Here is a 13,367-nt window from a genome sequence, read left to right on the forward strand (position 1 = left end):
GGGACCACCCATACACAAAAATGTATGCACACATGACTGTAAGTCGCTTTGGATAAAAGCAACTGCTAAATGGCATATTATTATATTATAGTCTTTAGTCAAGTCTCGGTGCCCAACGCAAACAGTGGAAATCCTTCTTTAATCACCTATGAAACAAAACACTCATTAGCATCAGGCTAACGAGTCCTAGGTGACCCTCTCATTATACAACATTAAATAATTACCTCCTATTACCCCCAGAAGCAACAGCAGCACTCTGCTATTACAGCCCACACCACTCTCAAGGACATGGTAATCCACTCATTCTAATTAAAACACTGCTGAATGTGCACTGTCCGGAAAAATTATGTAAGATATATGCTAATGAGTGGATAGAGTGTCACGTAGGTGTTACATCGTGGTGTGTGTGTGTGTGTGTGTGTGTGTGTGTGTGTGTGTGTGTGTGTGTGTGTGTGTGTGTGTGTGTGTGTGTGTGTGTGTGTGTGTGTGTGTGTGTGTGTGTGTGTGTGTGTGTGTGTGTGTGTGTGTGTGTGTGTGTGTGTGTGTGTGTGTGTGCGCGTGCGCGTGTGCGCGTGTGCGCGTGTGTAGGGTTAGTAGTGTTTGCGAGAGAGGAGTGTGTGACAGTTGTTTGGCTGATTACCGGTTCACCGGTGCGTGGTTGGTTATATGAGGGTTGGTCTGGGTGATAGAGTCTGTAGTGTGAACATGGTTTCAGTGCTGTAATATGAGTAATCTGCTCCACTATGAGAGGCTGTTAACCTGCAATATCACACTACATTTTTTTTTTTTAAGTCACTGTCCTGCAAAGTCACTACTGGCATCACTCTCTTTCTCTATATTTCTTTCTCTCTGTCTCTCTCACACACACACTTAGGCTGCATTTACACAGGCAGCCCAATTCTGATATTTTCCCACTAATCGTTATTTTGACCAATCAGATCAGCTGTTTTGTCAATAATTGGGCAAAAGATCAGATTTGGGCTGCCTGTGTAAACGCAGCCTTATAGTGCTGTCTTTCTCATCAGCTTTTCTGTGTTCTTTGCCGAGGTGTACACTTTGATCATAATCTAATCTAATCTTTCCTCTTTTCTTCTAAATCTACATACTGCAATCATCTTATCAATCATCATCCTTATCATCATCGTTACCATAACCATTGTCTGTGAAGAAAGAGAGGATTGATTGGCACAGTGTTATTTGAGGATTCATCAGAGATAATGCTGTAATTTTACCTGCTTTTGTACTGTAGGAATATGAGAATGTGACTTGAATTGAAATGTTACAGTGCAGTAGGCCTGCTCCTAATGGACAAGTGAAATGGTTGCAATTACCAGCATTGGACAAAAGATGGCAAATATTCAGCATCAACAAAAAAATAAAACTACTCTATACTTCCAGTTGAGTTTATTATGACAAGGTTTCGACCTTCATCAGAATTTTTGCTGATGATCATGATTGTATAATAACAGATTGTAGCATGCAAAGTCAGAGGAAATGGGACTCATGCCGAGCACAAGTGACTTGCATACATTTGTAGGGCTGACGTCAGTACAAACACAGCAGGGGTGATGTTTGTGGACACAGAGGGAGAATCTTAATTGTATACTCCTCGTGTCCCCTCTCCTCGCCAACTTCTCAAAACCCATTGGATGAGAAAGCCAGAAGTCCCGCCCCTCTGACCTTCTCCTCCAATGGGTTTTGAGAAGGAAGAGAGGAGAGAGGACGCGAGGAGTAGGCAATTGAGATTCTCCCATACAGTAGAAACCAGCCTGTGATCCTTTGGCACAGTGACTCATTGTTAATCCATGCGTGCGTGCATTATAAGATTGTGTTCGTTTGTAAAGTCAGGAGGCCATACACTCATCCAAAGGTGTTGATGTCATCTGCAGAACACACAACACACACACACACACACACACAAACACACACTGCTGTAAGGGGTTTAGGCAATGTCACCGGTACCACCTCTAATTACTCTGTGTATGTGTGTGTGTGTGTGTGCGTGCGTTCTATTTTCTTCTCAATCTCCTCCATCTCTCAACATCTGTTCTCGCAGTATTCAGTTATGCAAAACTCATATTTATTCAAGAATAATAAGGGATGTAGAAGAAGCGATAAGTAGGAGGTAGGAAAGGAAGCAGTGGGAGAGAGGGAGATGGAGAGATGGAGAGAGACAGAGAGAGAGAGAGAGAGAGAGAGAGAGAGAGAGAGAGAGAGAGAGAGAGAGAGAGAGAGAGAGAGAGAGAGAGAGAGAGAGAGAGAGAGAGAGAGAGAGAGAGAGAGAGAGAGTTAAAGAGAGTTAAAGAGAGTTAACGAGAGTTAAAGAGAGTTACAGTTAGATAAGGGAGAGCACCATACTGAGAAGTGTGTTTAATGTTTATCTGTCCTGCTGGTATACAGCATGTGGAGTATAGTATCTACCCTCTGGCTAACTGGAGTAGACACCTACACAAACATATAATCTTTTTTTATCATTCCACTGCTAGCTCACTATGACTAGAATGGACAACACCTTCAATACACACAAACAGTACCAATAGTATGATAGGCCAATCTCAATGCAACACCTTCAACACATACTGTATACTCAATGTCCGAGCCGCTACCCAATGGCACTTAATCGGAAAGGATATGTGTTATTGGTATAGTAGTAAATCCACTATCCAATCCTCCCAGAATAACTACAGCGCCTAGAGGTAGTGGCTAGGACTTTGTTTGGAATTGGGCATCAACATACACAGTAACACCACAACACCCCTGCAAAAACAGATGCAGCAAGCTGCTAAGCTGTATCATCATTTTGGAAAAGGGAGGAAGGAGACAGAGAGAGAGAGAGAGAGAGAGAGAGAGGCTGTTGTTTGACGTTTTCCCATCGTTGTCGATGGGGATTATCTCAAACAGGCTTAGTAGATTACTCTTAGGGGCTTGTGTTTTTGTTCTCTTGGCTAAATAAAGAAACTATTCTTCTGCACATCTCTGGTGCTGTGCTCACTCCGAGAACTAACAAGCTAGAAGGAGAAGAAAGAGCCCATCTTCTTTCTCACCCTTCCTACTCTCAAAAGTATACTTGATGTCAATCTCTCCCCATCTCCCTCTATCCTTTAATGTCACTTCTCATTGCCTGCCTGTCTCTCTGAATCCCTTCTCTTCTGCCCTGCTATCATTTTTCCAGCATTGCAGAGGCACCTCCCATCTTGCAGAGAAATAACTGGTGGGAGAGGGAGGGTGAGTGTAAAAGGACGAGGGGAGACACCAGTCTTCAATAAACCCATAGGGGAATCTCCCATTATCATCCTCTTCAGCAGTGACATACAGATAACTGCTCTGGGAAGGTGAGCCACTGGAAGTAGACGTTACTCATAAACACATATTAACGACCAGCTTCCCCTTCCCCTAATCCTAACCATTAACGACCAGCTTCCCCTTCCCCTAATCCTAACCATTAACGACCCGCTTCCCCTTCCCCTAATCCTAACCATTAACGACCAGCTTCCCTTCCCCTAATCCTAACCATTAACGACCAGCTTCCCCTTCCCTAATCCTAACCATTAACGACCAGCTTCCCCTTCCCCTAATCCTAACCATTAACGACCAGCTTCCCCTTCCCCTAATCCTAACCATTAACGACCAGCTTCCCCTTCCCCTAATCCTAACCATTAACGACCAGCTTCCCCTTCCCCTAATCCTAACCATTAACGACCAGCTTCCCTTAATCCTAACCATTAACGACCAGCTTCCCCTTCCCCTAATCCTAACCATTAACGACCAGCTTCCCCTAATCCTAACCATTAACGACCCACTTTCCCTTCCCTTAATCTTAACCATTAACGACCAGCTTCCCCTTCCCCTAATCCTAACCATTAACGACCAGTTTCCCCTAATCCTAACCATTAACAACCAGCTTCCCCTAATCCTAGCCATTAACGACCTGCAAAACCACATCACATAAGGGAGGGTGAAATCAGGGACCCTGAATAAAAATCCTTCCTATTCTTTCTCTCTCTCTACTTTCTCAGATGATCCCGCAGGTGAAGAAGCAGGATGTGGAGGTCCTGGGCTGGCGTGGTTACACGTGGTCTGCGGTTGTGAGGCCGGTTGGATGTACTGCCAAATTCTCTAAAATGACGTTGGAGGCGTCTTATGGTAGAGAAATGAACATTCAATTATCTGGCAACAGCTCTGGTAGACATTCCTACAGTTAGCATGCCAATTACACGCTCCCTCAAAACTTGAGACATCTGTGGCATTGTGTTGTGTGACAAAACTGTATTTTAGAACTGGCCTTTTATTGTCCCCAGTACAAGGTTCACCTGTGTAATGATCATGCTGTTTAATCATCTTATTGATATGCCACACCTGTCAGGTGGATGGACTATCGTGGCAAAGGATAAATGCTCACTAACAAGGATGTAAACAAATTTGTGCACAAAATTTGAGATAAATAAGCTTTTTGTGAGTGTGAACCATTTCTGGGATATTTTATTTCAGCTCATGAAACCAACACTTTACATGTTGCGTTTATATTTGTGTACAGTATATTAAGTTGTATTTAGGCTAGCTGCATAATATAAATTGACTCCCGAGTGGCGTAGTGCACTGCATGGCAGTGCTAGCTGTGCCACTAGAGATCCTGGTTCGAGTCCAGGCTCTGTCGCAGCCGGCCGCGACCGGGAGACCCATGGGTGGCGCACAATTGGTCCAGCGTCGTCCAAGGTAGGGGAGGGTTTGGCCGGCAGGGATGTGGGTTCGTTTCCCACGGGGGCCTGTATGGAGAAAAAAAAAACATGTATGCATTCACTAACTGTAAGTCGCTCTGGATAAGAGCGTCTACTAAAATGTAAATAACTAATTTATTTTCCTGACCACTTTCAACTCTCTCTCAACATTGATGTTTTGTCAAATTTAGACTAAGTTACTTCTTCACTCCCGGAGGTCAGTGTTGTGAGCAAAACTAGCTAGTCGTATCGTTATATCCTTGCTGCGAAAATCTGGCAGACTTTAGGACGGCGAAAAGAAATGGCTCTGCTGGTGCCCTAGCCATCACCTATTCCCGATCCTATCCTTCGAGCGACGTGGCCAATCAGTGTGTGTTAGAGACACATGAATGGTAATATCCACGGAATGGCTCGCTGAACAAATGCGCCCGTCTCGAATTCCCGTCGATAGACAAAATTCGCTGATAAATCAGCACATAAGATTTGAGTTGGTAAGGCTTAGTGAAACCAAATGAATATATTCGACGCAAAGTCCAACGGTTTTGGTTTTGTTTCACTAAAGGAGGGAACTTGGCCTCGTGAGAGCTTTGTCGATCGCCAGGCGAGGCTTTTGGTTACATTGGAACGTAAGTAAAAACAAACATATCTTGCTTGTTTCATTTTATTGCGTCGAATATAATCAGGTTTGAACACATTCGATAGTGTTGTTCAATATTCGTGACGTTTAGAAAACTTGGCAGTGTTTACAACTTTGTCGCACTGGGTAGTTTTTTTGTAATTATTTTGTCAATAAACCGTTCGCATGACAAGGCTAATTTACGACTTTTTGAAAACAAAGCGAAATCAAATTAAGTCGACTGGGAAGCAAGGCGTGGTAACTTGAGAAACTATAACTTGTATTTGGCATTTACTTGTAATGAACAATGTTTAATTCATTCATCCCACCGTTTAGCTTGGTAAATAATGACAAAAGATTAATACACTGATTAGGATTAGAATGTGTTCGTAACGATATTCTGAAAATGTTCTGTGACTGCAAGCAAATAAACATAATTAACAAACATTTTTATAGTTGACAACATGCAGAATATTCAGCACCTCATACTGTCGACAACTGGGACACCAAATAGGCCACCGTAATTGTTGTTACTTACATTAGGAAAATAACTTTTTGCAGAAACTGTATTGTAGTCTACTCATTTGCAGAACTTTCATGTCTGGTTTCAGTTTCAATTTGATTTCCCATTGTCACAGCTGAGTTGACTTCTGTCTAGTCTGTGAGCAAGTCTATTTTACTGCTGAAGTGGGTTTACCAAATCGGACGCCTATACAAGTGGATCTGTAGCAGTTTGTTGGCCATTTTAAATGGTAAATGCTTTATCCCCTAGAGTAGCCGGTAACCACACCATCTGCCTGGCATGGGCACTGTCCAGATGAAGTGGCTGACATGTTATGGTGCGATGGACCAGTGGAGGAGCCAGTTATCATATTGATATTTATTTTTCTTTCCTTAATGCGTTTTAGTGGATGGTACATTAAACCTCTTTGTCACCAGAGTAGGCCTTGCTTAGTCTTTTGACTAGGCCTCCAACTAACCCATTATATGGAAAACCATTACCAGTTTATGGCGGTTGTATATAGGCCTAATCAATGAATGATCCCCAGGGGTGGAACTATTCCGATTTTTGCTAGTGTAGAACCATTCACGGCCCTCACACTCCAAATTATTTACATCTGGAGTTTGAACCCATGACCTCAGTCATGTCAGGTGACCTATAGCCATTTGGGTGGGCTACATGCATAGTGCATCATGACCACACAGATGCAGAGCTGGGATAGGCTAACTGTTGGATTTTTTTGGGGACCAAATACAATGCTTTTTCTCTGTAAACAAATTAAGACTTTCAGCATACTTAGAGAGAAGAGCACTCAACATGTACTGCACTGACACAAATGACTGATGATTGGTTGAAAGAAATTGATATGAAGAAGATTGTGGGAGCTATACTGTTAGATTTCAGTGCAGCCTTTAATATTATTGACCATAACCTGTTGTTGAGAACTTGTGTTATGGCTTTTCAACCTCTGCCATAGCTCTGAATCCACGATATCTATGTAGTAGAACACAGAGGGTTTTCTTTAATGGAAGAGTCTCTGTTAAACATGTAAAGTGTAGTGTACCGCAGGGCAGTTCTCTAGGCCCTCTTTTATATTTTTACCAGTGACCTGCCACTGGCATTAAACAAAGCCTGTGGCCATGTAGGCTGCTGATTCAACCCTATACACGTCTGCAACCACAACTAGTGAAATCACTGCAACCCTAAACAAAGAGTTGCAGTCAGTTTTAGAATGGGTGGCCAGTAGTATACTGGTCCTGAACATCTCTAAAACTAAGAGCAATATATTTGGTACAAATCATTCCCTAAGTTCTAACCCTCAGCTGAATCTGGTAATGAATTGTGTGGCTGTTGAGGAGACTAAATTACTTGGTGTTACTTTAGATTGTAAACTGTCATTGTGAAAACATATTGATTCAATGGTTGTAAAGCTGGGGGAGGTCTGTCTGTGATAAAGAGATGCTCTGCTTTTTTTGACACCACACTCCACAAAGCAAGTATTGCAGGGAAACACACAGTATTATACAGAACAATGATTGCATGGACCTCCCTTTCATCTCATATAGCGCAAGTGAACAGCTAACTTGGTTTCAAAAAACAAATAAAGCAACACCTCACGGCACGCCTCTCCCCCATGTGACCTAGTTTTTGTGTGTATGTACTAGGCTTGGGCGGTATGCCATATATACCGTACGGGATGGGACGTGCAACTATATCGTTGTCTTCCACAGGAAATATATTAGTGCAGCACATTTGGCAGAAAATAGCTTCATTTTAATCAGATGACAACAAAGTGCAACATTATTTGTCTGGCAGCCACACAAGTAAATTAGCGTACAATGAAAAAGCAAGGTCTTTTTTGCAAAAAATTTGCATGGCCGTCATATTTCTAATGTTTATCATAGAAAGAATGTAGCCAGCTACATTTCCTAATGTTTTTCTTAAAGTTCATCTTGCATTTTACCTGAGAAAAGTAGGCTGGCTACACCGAGAAAAGTAACTGGAGAAAAGTAGCTCCACATCAGTCAGAGCTATGTCTGACTGATATGTAGCTCCAATTGGCCCAGCGTCGTCCGGGTATGGCCGGTGTAGGCCGTCATTGTAAATAAGAATTTGTTCTTAACTGACTTGCCTAGTTAAATAAAGGTTAAATAAAAAAATATTTAAAAAAGCTACGTCTGCTGATAGAATGGCCGTTTGTGAATTGTCATCTGAGTGAAGTGCAACTGAAGCACGAAATGAGTCTGATGCCGATCAGAATTTACAGTAAAAATAATTTTATATTTAAGATATTTGTTACGTGTTTTTCCACGCAGGAAAAAATTATGAATTCTGCATTGACTTGCTAGTTAATCTAAGTAAGTGGCTGAATTAATAAGGTAACGGGGCATCATATTGTGTTAGCTTTCTTTTGTGTTTGAGAAGTCAAAGCCCTTTGGATGAGTTATTTGTATAGCAGCCACTCTCCCCTCTTCTCTGAGTAGAGCAGGCAGGCCCGTTGCCCTAGCGACTCCACACAGACACAGCGTGTAGACTACACATGCTGCGCCAGAGCCAGTACTGTTCTTCCTTCAGACAAGCATGCGTCAAAATCATTTGCACAATGTCTCTCATTCACATTCGCTTGTAAATGTCATTGTAAATGCTATTACTTGTGCTAATTATGTTAGCATTCTGGTAACAGATGCCCAATGGGCTTTTTTGCGTTTTTTGGCGCCCCCTTGTGTACTAAGCCGGTGATACCGTATATCTCGGTATGAGAGAAACGTTATGAAAATCTGGATAATGCCCAACCCTAGTATGTACTGATGTATGTGTAACTGATAGATGCACACACACTACATGTAAATGTATTTAAATTGTAAAGTCTTGTCTGTAATGTATTTTTCATAATGTGTCGGTCCTCCGTAAGACTAGCTGTCACCATTGGTGTCGGCTAATGGGGATCCTAATAAAATCTCAATCAAATAGGCAGAATGTCCTCTCCTGGTCTGAGAATGGATTTAAGATGTCAGGATAGCTTGGATCAGTGCAAAGAAGGATAGGATTATTTCTAGGCCTACACGTTGGGCATTGAGTGTCTTTGTCCATCCTCTGTGTGGATTTACCTTATAAACTACATATTAACTAATAATGAACGGTCTATACATTAGTTTAAACCCTTTACAACCCCCTTAAAGGATGCCTTCTGTATATTTACCTGGAATAAGAAAATGACTAGTGGGGAACGATAGTGTAGTTTAACAGATGGGGTGTAGTTTAACATATTAGGTAAAAGCACAGGTGGAACACATCGGTATTATCTTTTAGACTGCTTCTCAGGACAGCCATTGAGTGGTAGACTTAATTTGAGAGAGTGGGCTAGATCCTGGAAGCAAGATTGTGATGGAACGCTTTCTTTCAGCACACCACCCCTGAATACACTTTAATGGAACCAGTTTATGTTGTGGTGTTTGTTGCATAGCCTACTGTCACATGTAGTACAAACAGGGTGTGAATGTGGCTACTATATTGCAATAAACATCCCACACAGGGCTGTGGTTCCTAAATGTGTGTTTAATGAAGTGGTGGTGTGTTGAGGGAAACAGAATATCCTACCCTGTCACAATCCTGCTTCAGCCCACTCGGTCAGTTGGTGCTAATGTTGCTAGCTATATTGTTTTCACTGTACCCTACCATAAAGTAAGTAAGTGAGCTGCGCTGACACTGACAGGACACCCTAACATTGTTGTGAGCAGGTTATGTGATAGTCAGGTTATGTTTCTCCCCTCGCAGTCTCAGTACGGGGGCTGTTGTGGCTCACGGCCATCCTGAGAGAGGCGTTTCTGATTAAATAGTCCCCCTCCACTGGGAAACGAAGCGTTGGCAGCTTGTTTCAGCTTCCCACATGTTTCTGTCATTGAGGGGAAGAGCTATGGAGATGCAGTCAGGGACTGAGTAGGAGCTTATGAAGCAGAATAAGCAATGTTTTGTAGCTAATTTGATGATGATGCGGTTATTGCCATGACAACTTTATTGCTGCTGGGATATTTGGCTAATTTATTGTGACAAATGAGGTTGCAAATGACTGGCGTGTCAGGCCCTGTGTGGAGCAGCAATCAGTCGTCCCAACAAACCGCTGTGGTGACATACAGAATGTATAATGACCCCTCACTCTTTCTCTCGATCGGTTTCTCGCTCTCTTTCTTTCCTGCTCTCTTTCTAGTCTTAATTTCTTTCTCTTTTAACCCACCTGCCTTCTATTTCTCAATGACTGGCATTATGAGGTCTTGACTGGCATTGCATAACAGTTAAGTGACATTGCTTGATTCACTAATTTGAATGACTCTGAAGAATAGCAACCAAGATTACATTTAGTCATCTTTATACTGCCAGTCAGTGCCACTGCCACCCCTCAGATTGCCACTCCATCTCCCTCCATCAGACAGGTGCATGCTATTCATGTTGATCACCATCTTGGGAACCTAGCTTCCAGGAACATAAAGTTCAGAACCGCACAAATCATTTCACATCCTCTTCTGTCGGTCTGTTCAATCAAAGCCCGGGAGGGACACTCACGATCAAGGAGGAACGGCAAACTGCGGTTCCTCCGCTCCACCCTGTCTGGTGATGAATGCTTTTTAATCTCCACACAAACCAGCAATGCTGTGTCAGCCAGCAGTCAGTCAGCTGTCCAGAGTCGTGACACACTAGCACTAGTCCTATCGGCTGTGCCTGTGTGTCCCATAGCCCTCTGTCCCTCCATCCCTCCCACACACACACGGATCAGTGTCAGGGAGGGACATGTTGCCACTATGCCAGTGCTGCTGAGTGAGTCAAATGGTAATGTTTAAAAATCCCATTAAACGTGATCGGTCACTGAATGACACACTGGGCTGTAAGGGACAGCGGGACAGTTTAAAGGCCTCATGTTTACACTGTGTAATATCATACAGTCAATGTAGTAGTTTTAATGAATTTAATTGCTCAAGTTGCAGCTTGACTCGCATATTAATTTACTGTCCAAGTCCGTTTTTAACAGTTTTGGACTCACTTGGTCTGCGCCGTTAGTAGGTGTGTGTGACTCGATCACAAAGATAATTGCTTTTTCATAGCCACTTTTGTGCTATAGTTATAGGCTACTCTTACTGATGTCACTTGTGTGTATTACCACCACTCCGTGTAGTCACGGTAACTAGGCTTCTCCAAGCTCTGATGCTGCTGATGGTCATTAGTAGCCTACCAAACTTGCTAACTGCCGGGTACTCAGCACTCTGTTGTCCCTCCTAATCACTCTGACATCAATGCAAATGTATTGAAAATCTAATCAAACACTTCATGAGAGCTCATGTTGCCCAACATTTCTATAGGCTGTGCAATTGTGTGAGAAAACAGAGTTTTGATGGCGTCTATTAAAAAGAGGAGGATCCCATCAGCTTTCTATAGGCTAGGCCTACTATATTTTATTTATTTAGCAACTTTCCTAATATTAAGCACATTGCTAAGCTTTACAACAGGAGAATAGCCTACCTGGCTGGCATGAAAATGAACCACAGGAAAATAGTCCTCCATTCACTATTTAAGTGCAAGATGACATGTATTTTTTTCCCCATGCCCCTGTTCCATGATAATGGTCTATTCTAAATCAAAACTAATTTCACACATATATCATTTAGTATATGTATAGACAACGTTTAAATTAAGAATAGTCTGATGGGTGACAATATTAGCCTATCACTTGTGAATGATGCCCAGCTTGTCCAGTAAGGCAAGAAACAGCGCGTTTTCCCGCTAATTGATTGCATTTTGGACCATTCGCGCTTATAGCCTACTGCCGTGTGCGCATTGCTGCGCTTATAATGTGAAGAAATAGCCTAATAGTTTATCAACATTTTAAGCTAAACGTTCTGATCTGTTGCATCAGCCTCATTGCTTTTAAAAGGTTTTTTGATATCAGTGGTTTTATTAATTTGGGATTTTTCGCATCCCACAACTGTCGCAGAGTATGTTTTGGAATATTTATTTATTGCACAGAAGGACAAGTTGACCAATAGAATAGGTAAACTTTTGTACTATGGGGAATAGTAGATTGACAGGCTAGTGCTTTTGCTATTCGTTAGGCCTACTCATCTTTTTGGCTGCCGAAAAGTAAATGTGGACAGTTCTAACATCTTCAATATGCGCCTCGGAATTTGATGAGTGAAGCACAAGGTTGCGTCCCCGACGTGTCTGTCTTCATTCACTTGTAGCCTACTTCTTAGCTGAAATACCTGTGAGAAGGACCCGATCACCTGACTGGCATGGGTAGGTAACAACACATCCGCCACGCTGATCCTCAACATGGGGGTCCCTCAGGGGTGCATGCTCATTTCCCTCCTGTACTCCCTGTTCACTCATGGCTGCATGGCCAGGCAAAACTCCAACGCCATCATTAAGATTGCCGATGACACAACAGTGGTAGGCCTGATCACCGACAACGGCGAGACAGCCTGTAAGGGAGGAGGTCAGAGACCTGGCCGTGTGGTGCCAGGACAACAACCTCTTCCCTCAATGTGATCAAGACAAAGGAGATCATTGTGGACTACAGGAAAAAGAAGAGGAGCGAGCAAGCCCCCATTCTCATCGACGGGGCTGTAGTGGAGCAGGTTGAGAGCTTCAAGTTCCTTGGTGTCCACATCACCAACAAACTAACATGGTCCAAGCGCACCAAGACAGTCGTGAAGAGGACACAACAAAACCTATTCCCCCTAAGGAGATTGAAAATATTTGGCATGGGTCCTCGGATCCTCAAAAGGTTCTACAGCTGCACCATTGAGAGCATCCTGACTGGTTGCATCACTGCCTGGTATGGCAACTGCTCGGCCTCTGATCGCAAGGCACTACAGCGGGTAGTGCGTACGGCTCATTACATCACTGGGGCCAAGCTTCCTGCCATCCAGGACCTCTATACCAGGCGGTGTCAGAGGAAGGCCCTAATAATTGTCAGACTCCAGCCCTCCTAGTCATAGACTGTTCTCTCTGCTACTGCACAGCAAGCGGTACCGGATCACCAAGTCTAGGTCCAAGAGGCTTCTAAACAGCTTCTACCCCTAAGCCATAAGACTCCTGAACATCAAATCAAATGGCTACCCCCTTCGCTGCTGCTACTCTCTGTTTATTATCTATGCATAGTCACTTTAATAACTCTACCTACAGTTGAAGTTGGAAGTTTACATACACCTTAGCCAAATACATTTAAACTCAGTTTTTCACAATTCCTGACATTTAGTCTTGGTAAAAATTTGGTGTCTTAGGTTAATTAGGATCACCACTTTATTTTAAGAATGTGAAATGTCAGAAAAATAGTAGAGTGATTTATTTCAGCTTTGATTTCTTTCATCACATTCCCAGTAGGTCAGAAGTTTACATACACTCAATTAGTATTTGGTAGCATTGCCTTTAAATTGTTTAACTTGGGTCAAACATGTTGGGTAGCCTTCCACAAGCTTCCCACAATAAATTGGGTGAATTTTGGCCCATTTCCTCCTCACAGAGCTGGTATAACTGTGTGAGGTTT

At 42.8% G+C, this 13,367-nt stretch overlaps 1 protein-coding gene across 1 annotated transcript in view; it reads left to right on the top strand.

The window, feature by feature from the left end:
• Positions 1-5,063: 5,063 nt before the first annotated feature.
• LOC121567699 (SPRY domain-containing SOCS box protein 4) overlaps positions 5,064-13,367 on the top strand; it is a 56,708-nt gene continuing 48,404 nt past the window's right edge. The window contains exon 1 of the mRNA XM_041877919.2: positions 5,064-5,341. The gene's annotated coding sequence lies outside the window, so the exon portion shown is untranslated. The remainder of the gene's footprint in view (positions 5,342-13,367) is intronic.

The sequence above is a fragment of the Coregonus clupeaformis genome, chromosome 6 (assembly GCF_020615455.1).
Source record: "Coregonus clupeaformis isolate EN_2021a chromosome 6, ASM2061545v1, whole genome shotgun sequence".
In the NCBI taxonomy this organism is placed as follows: Eukaryota; Metazoa; Chordata; class Actinopteri; order Salmoniformes; family Salmonidae; genus Coregonus; species Coregonus clupeaformis.